This window comes from Carassius gibelio, chromosome A22, assembly GCF_023724105.1.
Source record: "Carassius gibelio isolate Cgi1373 ecotype wild population from Czech Republic chromosome A22, carGib1.2-hapl.c, whole genome shotgun sequence".
NCBI lineage: Eukaryota > Metazoa > Chordata > Actinopteri > Cypriniformes > Cyprinidae > Carassius > Carassius gibelio.
In genome coordinates, this window is record NC_068392.1 from 21,844,661 (window position 1) to 21,857,160 (window position 12,500).

The following is a 12,500-nucleotide window of genomic DNA, read 5'->3' on the forward strand; positions in this document are numbered from 1 at the left end:
TACCAGGTGCTTTAAACTTTTTGGAAAATTTTACGATTTATAAAATAATCTTGCAAAAAAAAAAAGAGTCAATGCCCGATCTCTGAATCTTAGCAGGTTTAGGTCTGGTGAGTACTTGGATGAGAAACTGCCTAGGTTTACCAGGTGCTTTAAGCTTTTTGGAAATGTTTCACTTAGTATGAAATAATTTTGCTAAAAAATAGATTCAATGCCCGATCTCTGAATCTTAGCAGGTTTAGGTCTGGTTAGTACTTGGATGAGAGACTGCCTAGGAATACCAGGTGCTTTAAACCTTTTGGAAAATTTCACGATTTATATAATAATCTTGCAAAAAAAAAAAAAAGAGTCAATGCCCGATCTCTGAATCTTAGCAGGTTTAGGTCTCGTTAGTACTTGGATGAGAGACTGCCTAGGAATACCAGGTGCTTTAAGCTTTTGGGTTTTCTTTCCTACTTATATAATGTACTGGCGATTAGATGGGCTGGTCTCTAAATAGCCCTCTCTTTGCGGCAGTCTTCGCTTACGGCCATACCAACCTGGCTATGCCCGATCTCGTCTGCTCTCGGAAGCTAAGCAGGTTTGGGCCTGGCTTGGATGGGAGACCGCTTGGGAATACCAGGTGCTGTAAGCCTTTTGGAAACTTTTCACTTAGTATATAATAATTTTGCCAAAAAATAGAGTCAATGCCCGATCTCTGAATATTAGCAGGTTTGGGCCTGGTTAGTACATGGATGAGAGACTGCCTGGGAATACCAGGTGCTTTAAACTTTTTGGAAAATTTCACGATTTATAAAATAATCTTGCAAAAAAAAAAAAAAAAGAGTCAATGCCCGATCTCTGAATCTTAGCAGGTTTAGGTCTGGTGAGTACTTGGATGAGAAACTGCCTAGGAATACCAGGTGCTTTAAGCTTTTTGGAAATGTTTCACTTAGTATATAATAATTTTGCTGAAAAATAGATTCAATGCCCGATCTCTGAATATTAGCAGGTTTGGGCCTGGTTAGTACATGGATGAGAGACTGCCTGGGAATACCAGGTGCTTTAAACCTTTTGGAAAATTTCACGATTTATATAAAAATCTTGCAAAAAAAAAAAAAAAAAAAAAAAAGAGTCAATGCCCGATCTCTGAATCTTAGCAGGTTTAGGTCTCGTTAGTACTTGGATGAGAGACTGCCTAGGAATACCAGGTGCTTTAAGCTTTTGGGTTTTCTTTCCTACTTATATAATGTACTGGCGATTAGATGGGCTGGTCTTTAAATAGCCCTCTCTTTGCAGCAGTCTTCGCTTATGGCCATACCAACCTGGCTATGCCCGATCTCGTCTGCTCTCGGAAGCTAAGCAGGTTTGGGCCTGGTTAGAACTTGGATGGGAGACCGCTTGGGAATACCAGGTGCTGTAAGCCTTTTGGAAACTTTTCACTTAGTTTATAATAATTTTGCCAAAAAATAGAGTCAATGCCCCATCTCTGAATCTTAGCAGGTTTAGGTCTGGTGAGTACTTGGATGAGAGACTGCCTAGGAATACCAGGTGCTTTAAGCTTTTTGGAAATGTTTCACTTAGTACATAATAATTTTGCTAAAAAAAAAGATTCAATGCCCGATCTCTGCATCTTAGCAGGTTTAGGTCTGGTTAGTACTTGGATGAGAGACTGCCTAGGAATACCAGGTGCTTTAAGCTTTTGGGTTTTCTTTCCTACTTATATAATGTATTGGCGATTAGATGGGATGGTCTTTAAATAGCCCTCTCTTTGCAGCAGTCTTCACTTACGGCCATACCAACCTGGCTATGCCCGATCTCGTCTGCTCTCGGAAGCTAAGCAGGTTTGGGCCTGGTTAGTACTTGGGTGGGAGACTGCCTGGGAATACCAGGTGCTGTAAGCTTTTTGGAAACTTTTCACTTAGTATATAATAATTTTGCCAAAAAATAGAGTCAATGCCCGATCTCTGAATATTAGCAGGTTTGGGCCTGGTTAGTACATGGATGAGAGACTGCCTAGGAATACCAGGTGCTTTAAACCTTTTGGAAAATTTCACGATTTATATAATAATCTTGCAAAAAAAAAAAAAAAAAAAAGAGTCAATGCCCGATCTCTGAATCTTAGCAGGTTTAGGTCTCGTTAGTACTTGGATGAGAGACTGCCTAGGAATACCAGGTGCTTTAAGCTTTTGGGTTTTCTTTCCTACTTATATAATGTACTGGCGATTAGATGGGCTGGTCTTTAAATAGCCCTCTCTTTGCGGCAGTCTTCGCTTACGGCCATACCAACCTGAGGGCGCTAGAGAGCTAGTGAGAAACAGGAAGTGTGTTGGCTATAGGGAGGTGAGAAAGGCTCACCCAAACTTTTGTGTTGTTTTTTTGCGTTGTTTTTGTTCAAGATAAGTATTTTTGTTTCTAGTTTTTGTGTTATTTTTGTTATTTGTCCTCCCAACAGCTTTGCTGTTTGGGAGGGATCGTTTTAGTTTTGTGTTTTTTGTTAAAATGGACGGATTAACGGCTACAGACATGGATTTGGCAAAACAGACAAGGCAGCTAACTGAAAATGGACTGGATCAAAGACAACGAGAAAAGGATTACCCAGAAAGGCGAATGAAACGGATCTATACCAAGGAAGCAACGGTAGTGATTGATTTGACGGAGGTACAAGATGGGAGAGCAGAGGACATTATAGAAGCATTGAAAGACAAGATCGAAGTGACTAGCATACTAGCGGTAAGACCAAAAATGATGAAACAATATGAAATTACATTGGAAAAAGAGGAAGATATTGAGAAACTAGAAGAAGGATTGATGATTAAAGGAAAGACTTGTGAAATTAAAAAGTTGAACAATAAGGATTTTGCTGTATCTTTCATGCATCTGCCTGCTTACTTGGAGGATGACGATATTTTAAAGAAGCTGGAGGGATGGGGGGTGACTCCTATCTCACAGATCAAAAGGAGATTCTACCCGGGCACCCGCATTGAGGATGGAACGAGATTCCTGAGAGTACGGTTTCCAAAAGAGGTGGCTTCCCTGCCCTACAGCACAAGAATGGAGACGGAAGAAGGACCTCAGTATTTCAGGGTGATACATAGCCAGCAGGTGAGAACCTGTAGGTTATGTATGAGCCCTGAACACATGATGAAGGACTGTCCTGACTTCAAATGCTATAAGTGCTCGGAAAGGGGACATTTCGCGAGGGACTGTAATGCGGTGAGGTGCCCGGACTGCAGGCTTGTGTTAAACAAGTGCGAGTGCTGGTTCGGAGAACAACATCAGGAGGAAGAGCAGGGGTGTGGGCAGATGCATGAGGAAGCCGGTGAAGAGGAGCTACACGAAAACACAGAAGGAACACCAAGAGAGGATACCACAAGCACGGACGTTGAAGAGGAAAGTGAAAGGACTGGATCAACGCAGTGCAGTGAGGAAACGGGGTCACTGATGGAAATAACTGATACTTTACAGATTCAACTGGAAAAGACAGAGGATCAGGAGTGGGTCAGCGAGGATGGGAGAATGGACAAAGACAGTGAATGCATCGACGATGCCGGCACTACAGGAATCAATAAAAGAAGAAGACAAACTAAGGTAACACCAAATTTAGAGAAAGCCAAAAGAAAAGTATTAAAACAAGGATGTGAGGAAAAACAAGACAGTGGGGAAATGGTAAAGGAAGGAGAGTGAATGAACTGACAAAATGGGGATTTTATGGCTTTTATTTTATTTTATGGTGCTGAAATTTGTGACTTTTAATGCTAGAGGATTAATGAATGTTTATAAATTTGAAAAGGTGAAGGAATTGTGTCGAAATGAAGATGTGATTTTATTGCAAGAGACAAACTGGAAAGAGAATGTTATGGAGGATATTAGAAAAAGATGGGAAGGGGAATTACTTGTTAACAATGAAGAGGAAAAAATGGGAGGAGGAGTGGCGGTTTTAATAAGAAAAGACAGAGGTATAAAGACAAAACTTATATATAATGATAAAAAAGGAAAATGTATGGTGGTAGAAATCGAAATGGAAGAAGACAAATTTGTTTTAGTGAACGTGCACGCTCCCAATGGAGAAAAAGAAAAGAAAATATACTTTAATGTTTTAGCTGATGTAATTGAAAAATGGGGGAAGGTGGTGATTGCAGGGGATTTTAACACTGTTTTTAGTAAAATGGATATGGCAAATGGGATGGTTTTTAAATCAGATGGGGGTAGAAAAGAACTAAGGTCATTGATGGAAGAGAAAAATATGATTGATGTGTGGCGGGAAAGAAATGGAAAAAAGAAGGAATTTTCAAGAAGACAGTTGGTGGGGAATTTTATGTGCCAAACCAGAATAGACTATTTTTTAAGTACCAGAAATCTTGAATGTTTCATTGATGGAATATTTTATAAAGAAACGACCTTAAGCGATCACAAAATGGTTTTAATGACGATGGATTTTAAAAGACAAACAAAGGGACCTGGGGTGTGGATTTTAAACACTGAGGTTTTAAAGAATGAAAGTTTTAAAAAAGAGATTGAAATGATATTAGATGGGAGGAAAAAAGACCTGATGTATATGGAAGACAAAAGGCAATGGTGGGAAAATGTTAAGTATGATATTAAGAAATATTCTATGAACTACTGTAATTTATTACAAAAGGTTAAAAGAACCAAGGAGAGAGAAATAAGGAGAACTCTAAAAGAGGAGTTAAATAAAAACGAAGTAGATGTGCAAAAAGTAATTGAAATAGAAAATACGTTGAGAAAAATAGAAGAGGAGAAATGCAAGGGGGCAATGTTGAGAAGCAAAGCAAAATATACGGTGGAAGGGGAAAAATGTAACAGATTCTTTTTTAATCTTGAGAAAAGCAGGGGGAGAGCGGAAACAATTAAAGAACTTAAAAGTAGGAATGGAATGGTGGTCTCAGATACAGAGGGGATTTTAAAAGAAGTGAAATCATTTTATGAGGAACTTTTTAAGTCTGAGGGGGGAGATGAGGAAAAAAGGAATATTTTGTTGCAACAGATAACAAGGAAAGTTGGCGAACAGGATAAAAAAATATGTGAAAGGGAAATAGAAACTGAAGAGATCATACATGCCATAAATCAATTAAGAGTGAGGAAAAGCCCCGGAGTAGATGGTATTGGAAGTGAGTTTTACAAAGTTTTTAAAGAAAAAGTAAGCGTGATTTTAAATGAAATTTTTGAAGAAGTTTTTAAAAAAGAAAGAGTAAGCCCAAGAATGGGGCTAGGATTAATGAAAATAATATACAAGAAAAAAGGAGACAAAACTGAGCTGAAAAATTTTAGACCCATTACAATGCTAAACACTGATTTTAAAATTTTAGCCAAGGTCTTAGCAAACAGATTAAAAAATGTCATGCCAAATATAATAGAAACAAACCAGGCGTATGGAGTAAAGGCGAGAGATATAGCAGATGTTACTAGCAGCATTAGAGATATAGCAGGGTATATAAAAGAAAAAGGCAAAAGTGCTTATGTTATTAGTATGGATTTTGAAAAGGCTTTTGACAGAGTTGAACATGGCTTTTTATTTGCAGTTTTAAAGGAATTTGGGTTTGGGAATAATTTTATTAAATGGATTTCGGTTTTATACAGGGATATTTTTACAAAAGTAAAATGCAATGGTTTTTTAACTCAACCTTTTAAAGTTTTAAGATCCATAAGACAGGGGTGTCCATTGTCGGCGCAGTTGAACTCATTGGTAGCAGAACCTTTAGGGCTTTTAATAAATAGAGAAAAAAGAATAAATGGAATACAAATGGAAGAGGGAGAAGAATTAAAGAAAATATTTCAATATGCTGATGACACGACAATTGTGGTTGAAAATGTAGAAAGTGTTAAAAGAGTGATGGAGAAAACAAAACTGTATTGTGAGGGTTCGGGTGCAAAGATAAATGAAGAAAAAACTGTATACATGAAATATGGAAGGGCGGAGGTTCTTACAGGGGTCTGTAAGTTTACAGAGGTGCAAGAAATAAAGATTTTAGGAATAATTGTAGCAAAGAATGAAAAGGAGGCTACGGACAGTATGTGGGAAGAGACGGTGGGAGGGATGGAAAGAAGACTGATTTTCTGGAGAAGCAGGTTTTTAAGTTTAAAAGGGAAAATTTTAGTTGTAAACATGCTAATGTTATCTAGAATGTGGTATACATTACATGTGATGCCATTGCCAGACTGGGTTTTTAAGAGAATAAAGAAATGTGTTTTAGAATTTTTATGGGACAAAAAGCCTCCAAGAATTGCATATTTTACACTGATTGGGAAACCGGGGGAGGGAGGGATGGGTTTGGTGGATGTAGAACAAAAAATGAAAAGCATGAGAGTAAAGGTGGTAAGGAAATATTTGGATGATACGAACAGAGCAGAGTGGAAGAGATTGATGGCTCTTTATTTAAATAAATGTGGGAATTTTAATTTGGGGGAAAATGTTTTATGGATGAAGCTTAAGAATTGGATGATGGAGGGGATCCCACCATTTTACAAAGAGGTTTTAAGCGCTTGGAGGCTTTTTTTAACAGAGGTGGATTTTAATCCGGAGGGGAGAGAAATGATTTTAAATCAACCTCTGTTTTTAAATGGGAAAATAAAGATGCAAGAGTATGATATCTATTTTAAGAAGTGGTTGCAAGCAGGGTTTGTAAAGGTGAGGGATGTTTTATGGGAATTTAAAGAGGGATTTTTACCACTTCAAGTGATCATAGATGCAATGGATGAGGAGAAGGAGGACTTTAATGTAAATGTTTTAAAAAGACAATATGAACAAGTAAAAAAAGCAATCCCAGGACAATGGCTGGAAGAAATTATTAAGGAGGGAGAAAAAGAAAAGAAAATGAGCGTGTTTCTAAAATGTAAAGACAATATGGTGAATTTTAATTTGGGTTCTGTTAAAATGTTTTATGGGTTTTTTATAAATAGAGTTTTTAAAAAACCTCTTGCCAATCAGTTATGGATAAGGCATTTTAATGAAATTGAAGAGGAAGATATATGGAAGAACATGACATGGAAATGGTTGGATGTGGATTTACAAAGTTTTGATTATTTTATTAGACAAAATGTGATTTTTACTGAAATGAGATTGTGTGCAATGCAGAAAGAAACTAATGCCCAATGCAGAGTTTGTAAAAAAGAAGATGAAGGAATTTTACATTTGTTTTTATTCTGTGAGAAGTTGAGCCCATTTTTTAAGGAATTAAAGGAAATAATCAAAGACTTAAGAGATAATGAGGGGGACTGTAACTGGAATAGATTTTTTATGTTGGGAATGGCAGAGAATACAGCAAACAAGAAACTAATTAATTTGTTTTTAATTTTGGCCAAAAAAGCAATATGGAAAAGAAGGAATATAGTCAAAAACAGAGATTTTATTGCTAACCTATGGTTGATTTTTAAACAGTTGGTTGAAGATTATGTAAAAATGCTGTACAGTTATTTTAAACTGGAAAACAAGATGGGGGATTTTTATGGAATTTTTACGAAGGAGGTTACATATATTTTAAAACAAAAGCACTTTTATATGCCAAGAGAAGATTAAAGAATTTGATGAATTTGTGAATTTAGATGTTTTTGGTTTTTAGTGTTATGCATATTTTGGAAAAATGCTTTTGTGAAATGCTTTTGTTTTTATGAAAATTTCCCTGTAACAGCTTTAAAGTCTTGTACACAACTTATATTTTGACTGTGAATAAAAAAAAAAAAAAAGCTATGCCCGATCTCGTCTGCTCTTGGAAGCTAAGCCGGTTTGGGCCTGGTTAGTACTTGGATGGGAGACCGCCTGGGAATACCAGGTGCTGTAAGCTTTTTGGAAACTTTTCACTTAGTATATAATAATTTTGCCAAAAAATAGAGTCAATGCCCGATCTCTGAATATTAGCAGGTTTGGGCCTGGTTAGTACATGGATGAGAGACTGCCTGGGAATACCAGGTGCTTTAAACTTTTTGGAAAATTTCACGATTTATAAAATAATCTTGCAAAAAAAAAAAAAAAAAAGAAAAAAGAGTCAATGCCCGATCTCTGAATCTTAGCAGGTTTAGGTCTGGTGAGTACTTGGATGAGAAACTGCCTAGGAATACCAGGTGCTTTAAAATTTTTGGAAAATTTCACGATTTATAAAATAATCTTGCAAAAAAAAAAAAAAAAAAAAGAGTCAATGCTCGATCTCTGAATCTTAGCAGGTTTAGGTCTGGTGAGTATTTGGATGAGAGACTGCCTAGGAATACCAGGTGCTTTAAGCTTTTTGGAAATGTTTCACTTAGTATATAATAATTTTGCTGAAAAATAGATTCAATGCCCGATCTCTGAATATTAGCAGGTTTGGGCCTGGTTAGTACATGGATGAGAGACTGCCTGGGAATACCAGGTGCTTTAAACCTTTTGGAAAATTTCACGATTTATATAAAAATCTTGCAAAAAAAAAAAAAAAAAAAAAAAAAAAAAAAAAAAGAGTCAATGCCCGATCTCTGATTCTTAGCAGGTTTAGGTCTCGTTAGTACTTGGATGAGAGACTGCCTAGGAATACCAGGTGCTTTAAACTTTTTGGAAAATTTCACGATTTATAAAATAATCTTGCAAAAAAAAAAAAAAAAAAATAGTCAATGCCCGATCTCTGAATCTTAGCAGCTTTAGGTCTCGTTAGTACTTGGATGAGAGACTGCCTAGGAATACCAGGTGCTTTAAGCTTTTGGGTTTTCTTTCCTACTTATATAATGTACTGGCAATTAGATGGGCTGGTCTTTAAATAGCCCTCTCTTTGCAGCAGTCTTCGCTTACGGCCATACCAACCTGGCTATGCCCGATCTCGTCTGCTCTCGGAAGCTAAGAAGGTTTGGGCCTGGTTAGTACTTGGATGGGAGACCACTTGGGAATACCAGGTGCTGTAAGCCTTTTGGAAACTTTTCACTTAGTATATAATAATTTTGCCAAAAAATAGAGTCAATGCCCCATCTCTGAATCTTAGCAGGTTTAGGTCTGGTGAGTACTTGGATGAGAGACTGCCTAGGAATACCAGGTGCTTTAAACCTTTTGGAAAATTTCACGATTTATATAATAATCTTGCAAAAAAAAAAAAAAAAAAAAAAAAAAGAGTCAATGCCCGATCTCTGAATCTTAGCAGGTTTAGGTCTGGTTAGTACTTGGATGAGAGACTGCCTAGGAATACCAGGTGCTTTAAGCTTTTGGGTTTTCTTTCCTACTTATATAATGTACTGGCGATTAGATGGGCTGGTCTTTAAATAGCCCTCTCTTTGCAGCAGTCTTCGCTTACGGCCATACCAACCTGAGGGCGCTAGAGAGCTACAGGAAGTGTTGGCTGCAGTTTGGAGAGGAAGGCTCTCCTCCATTTTGAATTTTCTGTTAGTGTTTGTTTTGTGAGTTGTTTTTGGACTTTTAGTTTATTTTTTTGAGGTTTTTCAGTTTTAAACCACCTAACAGCAGCATCTTGCTGGCTGGAGGGTGGTTCATTTTTTGTTTGTGTTTTTTTTTACAATGGATGGATTATTGGCAAACGACACTGGACTGGCTGGAGAGACACGCATGGCAAACGACACTGGATTGGCTGGAGAGACACGTAAGGCAAACGACACTGGACTGGCTGGAGAGACACGCATGGCAAACGACACTGGATTGGCTGGAGAGACACGAATTGGAGGGAATATTGAAAGACATGGAAGAGAAAAAATATGAAGGTGCAAGACTAAGGAGTAAAGCTAAGTATACTGTGGAGGGTGAAAAATGTACAAAGTTTTTCTTTGATCTAGAAAAAATAAGAGGGAAAGCTGGAATGATTAAAGAAATAAGAGGAAAAAATGGTGTAGTGGTGGAAACAAATGAGGAAATATTAAAAGAAGTAAAAGCATATTATGAAAACCTGTTTAGCACTGAGGGGTTGAGGGAAGAAGAGAAATTGGAGTTACTAAATCAAATAAAAACAACAGTAGGAGAAGTGGACAAAAAAGAGTGTGATGAAGAGATAAGAGAAGAAGAGATAAAAAGAGCAATAAGTGAATTAAACAAAAATAAAAGTCCAGGTATAGATGGTTTGGGGAGTGAATTTTATATTGTTTTTAAAGATTTTTTAACCAGTATTTTAAAGGAAGTATATGAAGACATTTTTAAGAAGGAGGAAATGAACCAGAGAATGGGGATGGGATTAATAAAGTTAATATATAAAAGAAAAGGAGATAAAGTAGACCTAAAAAATTATAGACCAATTACAATGCTGAATACAGATCTGAAAATTTTAACAAAAGTTTTAGCCAATAGATTGAAAGAGGTAATGCCAACCATAATTAAAACAAATCAAGTGTATGGAGTAAAAGGGAAAGATATAGCAGATACAACTTTAAGTATAATAGATAGAATAAGATATATGAAAGAAAAGAACAAAAAAGGATATGTTATTAGTTTGGATTTTGAAAAGGCCTTTGATAGAGTGGAGCATGAATATTTATTTGGAATTTTAAGAAGGTACGGGTTTGGGGATAATTTTGTCAAGTGGATTACAATTTTATATAGGGGAGCAATAACAAGAATACAGTGTAATGGTTTTTTAACAGAATGTTTTAAAATTACTAGGTCAATAAGACAAGGATGTCCATTATCAGCGCTTTTATATTCTTTAGTTGCAGAACCATTGGGATTAGCTATTAAAATAGATGAAGACATAAGAGGGATAAACATTGAAGGAAGTGGGGGAAATGAAAAAATATTTCAATATGCGGATGACACAACAATAATAGTTAAAGATATAGAGAGTGTTAATAAAGTAATGGAAGTAGTACAGATGTTTTGTAGGGGATCAGGAGGCAAGTTAAATGAAGAAAAAACAACGTATGTGAGATTTGGATGAGTAAATGTTTTAACGGATCATTTTCATTTTAAAGAAACAAAAGAAATAAGGATTTTAGGTGTTCTAATGGGAAAAGACGAAAGGAATGTTAAAGAAAAAATGTGGGAAGAAATAGTAGGAGGAATTGAAAGAAGGTTAAATTTTTGGAAATTGAGGACATTAAGTTTAAAAGGGAAGGTTTTAATTTTAAATGTTTTAATGGTGACAAAGTTGTGGTATGTTTTATATGTGACTGCTATGCCAATATGGGTGGAGAAAAGGTTGAAAAAATGTTTTTTAGATTTTTTATGGAATAGTAAACCGTCAAGAATCGCATATAGTACATTAATAGGAGAAGTAGGGAAAGGAGGGATGGGATTAATTGATGTTGAACAGAGAAAAAATAGCTTAAGAATTAAAATAGTAAAAAAATATCTGGATGAGGGTCACAAAACAGCATGGAAAAGGACAATGGAGTATTTTTTAAACAAATGTGGGGATTTTAACATGGGGGATGGAATTTTATGGATGAAAACGAAGAATTGGATGACAGAAAGATTACCAGAGTTTTATAGAGAAATGTTTAGTGCCTGGGGAAAATTTTTAGACAGAGTAGAGTATGATCCAGATGGGAGAGAAAACATTTTAAATCAACCTCTGTTTTTAAACAAAAACATTTTAAAACAAGACAAAGAAATGTTTTTAAAGAAATGGATGGATGTGGGGATAACGAGAGTGAGAGATGTTTTATATGAATTTAAAGAAGGATTTTTACCGACACAATTTATTGTGGATGCAATGGAGGAGGCAAAAGAAGATTACAGTGAACAAGAAATAAAAAATAAATATGAAATCATTAAAAATGCAATACCTAAAGAGTGGATTAAAAGAATAGAAAGTACGGAAGGAGAACCAAAAGAGAAATGTATTCATGTGAAATTAGGGGAAAAACTGTATGATTTTAAGGAATGTACTGTGAAAATGATTTATCGTGCTTTTAGAGATGATGTTTTTAAAGAGCCGATTGTAAATGGATACTGGGTGCAGAAATTCAAAGATTTAAAAAAAGAGTGTATATGGAGAAACATGACGGGGAAATGTGTTGAAACAAAATTGGAATGTTTGGAGTATTTTATAAGACATAAAGTGGTTTTTACTGATGTTATTTTAAATAAAATAGGAATGGAAGAAAATGCTCTGTGTAAAGTGTGCCAGGAAGAGGAAGAGGGGATTTTACATCTGTTTTTACATTGTAGAGAGCTAGAGGACTTTTTAAGGAAATGTAAATGTTTAATTAAAGATGTGGCTGAGGAGTGGGATGAAAATGTAATGGAATGGAACAGAGTTGTGATGTTTGGTTGGGAGAAAAAGTGTAAAAACAAAAGTTTTATTAATCTGTGTGTAATGCTAATGAAAAGTGCAATATGGGACAGAAGAACTGTGGCTAAAAAGGAAAAAATTGTGTTGGATGTTTGGAGTGTGTTTAAAAGAAAAACAGAATTATATATCGAAAGACTGTATGTGTACTTTAAAGGTGTGAATATGTTAGACTCTTTTTATGATGTTTTTACCCCACAAGTTTGTTGTGTTTTAAATGATTTAATGTGGAAGTTGCCAGAAAGTGGAAGAGTTTTTTAAATTATCTATGTAAATGAAAGATGTGTAATGTAGTGATGTGTAAAGACGATGTTCTGT

The 12,500-nt window shown here is 35.9% G+C and overlaps 3 non-coding genes and 1 pseudogene across 3 annotated transcripts; all 4 read left to right on the forward strand.

Moving 5' to 3' along the window:
* Positions 1–518: 518 nt before the first annotated feature.
* Positions 519–631, forward strand: LOC127943628 (uncharacterized; annotated as a pseudogene).
* A 652-nt stretch (positions 632–1,283) lies between these two features.
* LOC127943502 (5S ribosomal RNA) lies at positions 1,284–1,402 on the forward strand. Its single transcript, XR_008149706.1, has one exon. It is a non-coding gene; the product is annotated as a 5S ribosomal RNA (ribosomal RNA).
* Positions 1,403–1,761: 359 nt separating this feature from the next.
* On the forward strand, positions 1,762–1,880 carry LOC127944100 (5S ribosomal RNA). Its single transcript, XR_008150238.1, has one exon. It is a non-coding gene; the product is annotated as a 5S ribosomal RNA (ribosomal RNA).
* A 6,863-nt stretch (positions 1,881–8,743) lies between these two features.
* On the forward strand, positions 8,744–8,862 carry LOC127943887 (5S ribosomal RNA). Its single transcript, XR_008150032.1, has one exon. It is a non-coding gene; the product is annotated as a 5S ribosomal RNA (ribosomal RNA).
* Positions 8,863–12,500: the final 3,638 nt, after the last annotated feature.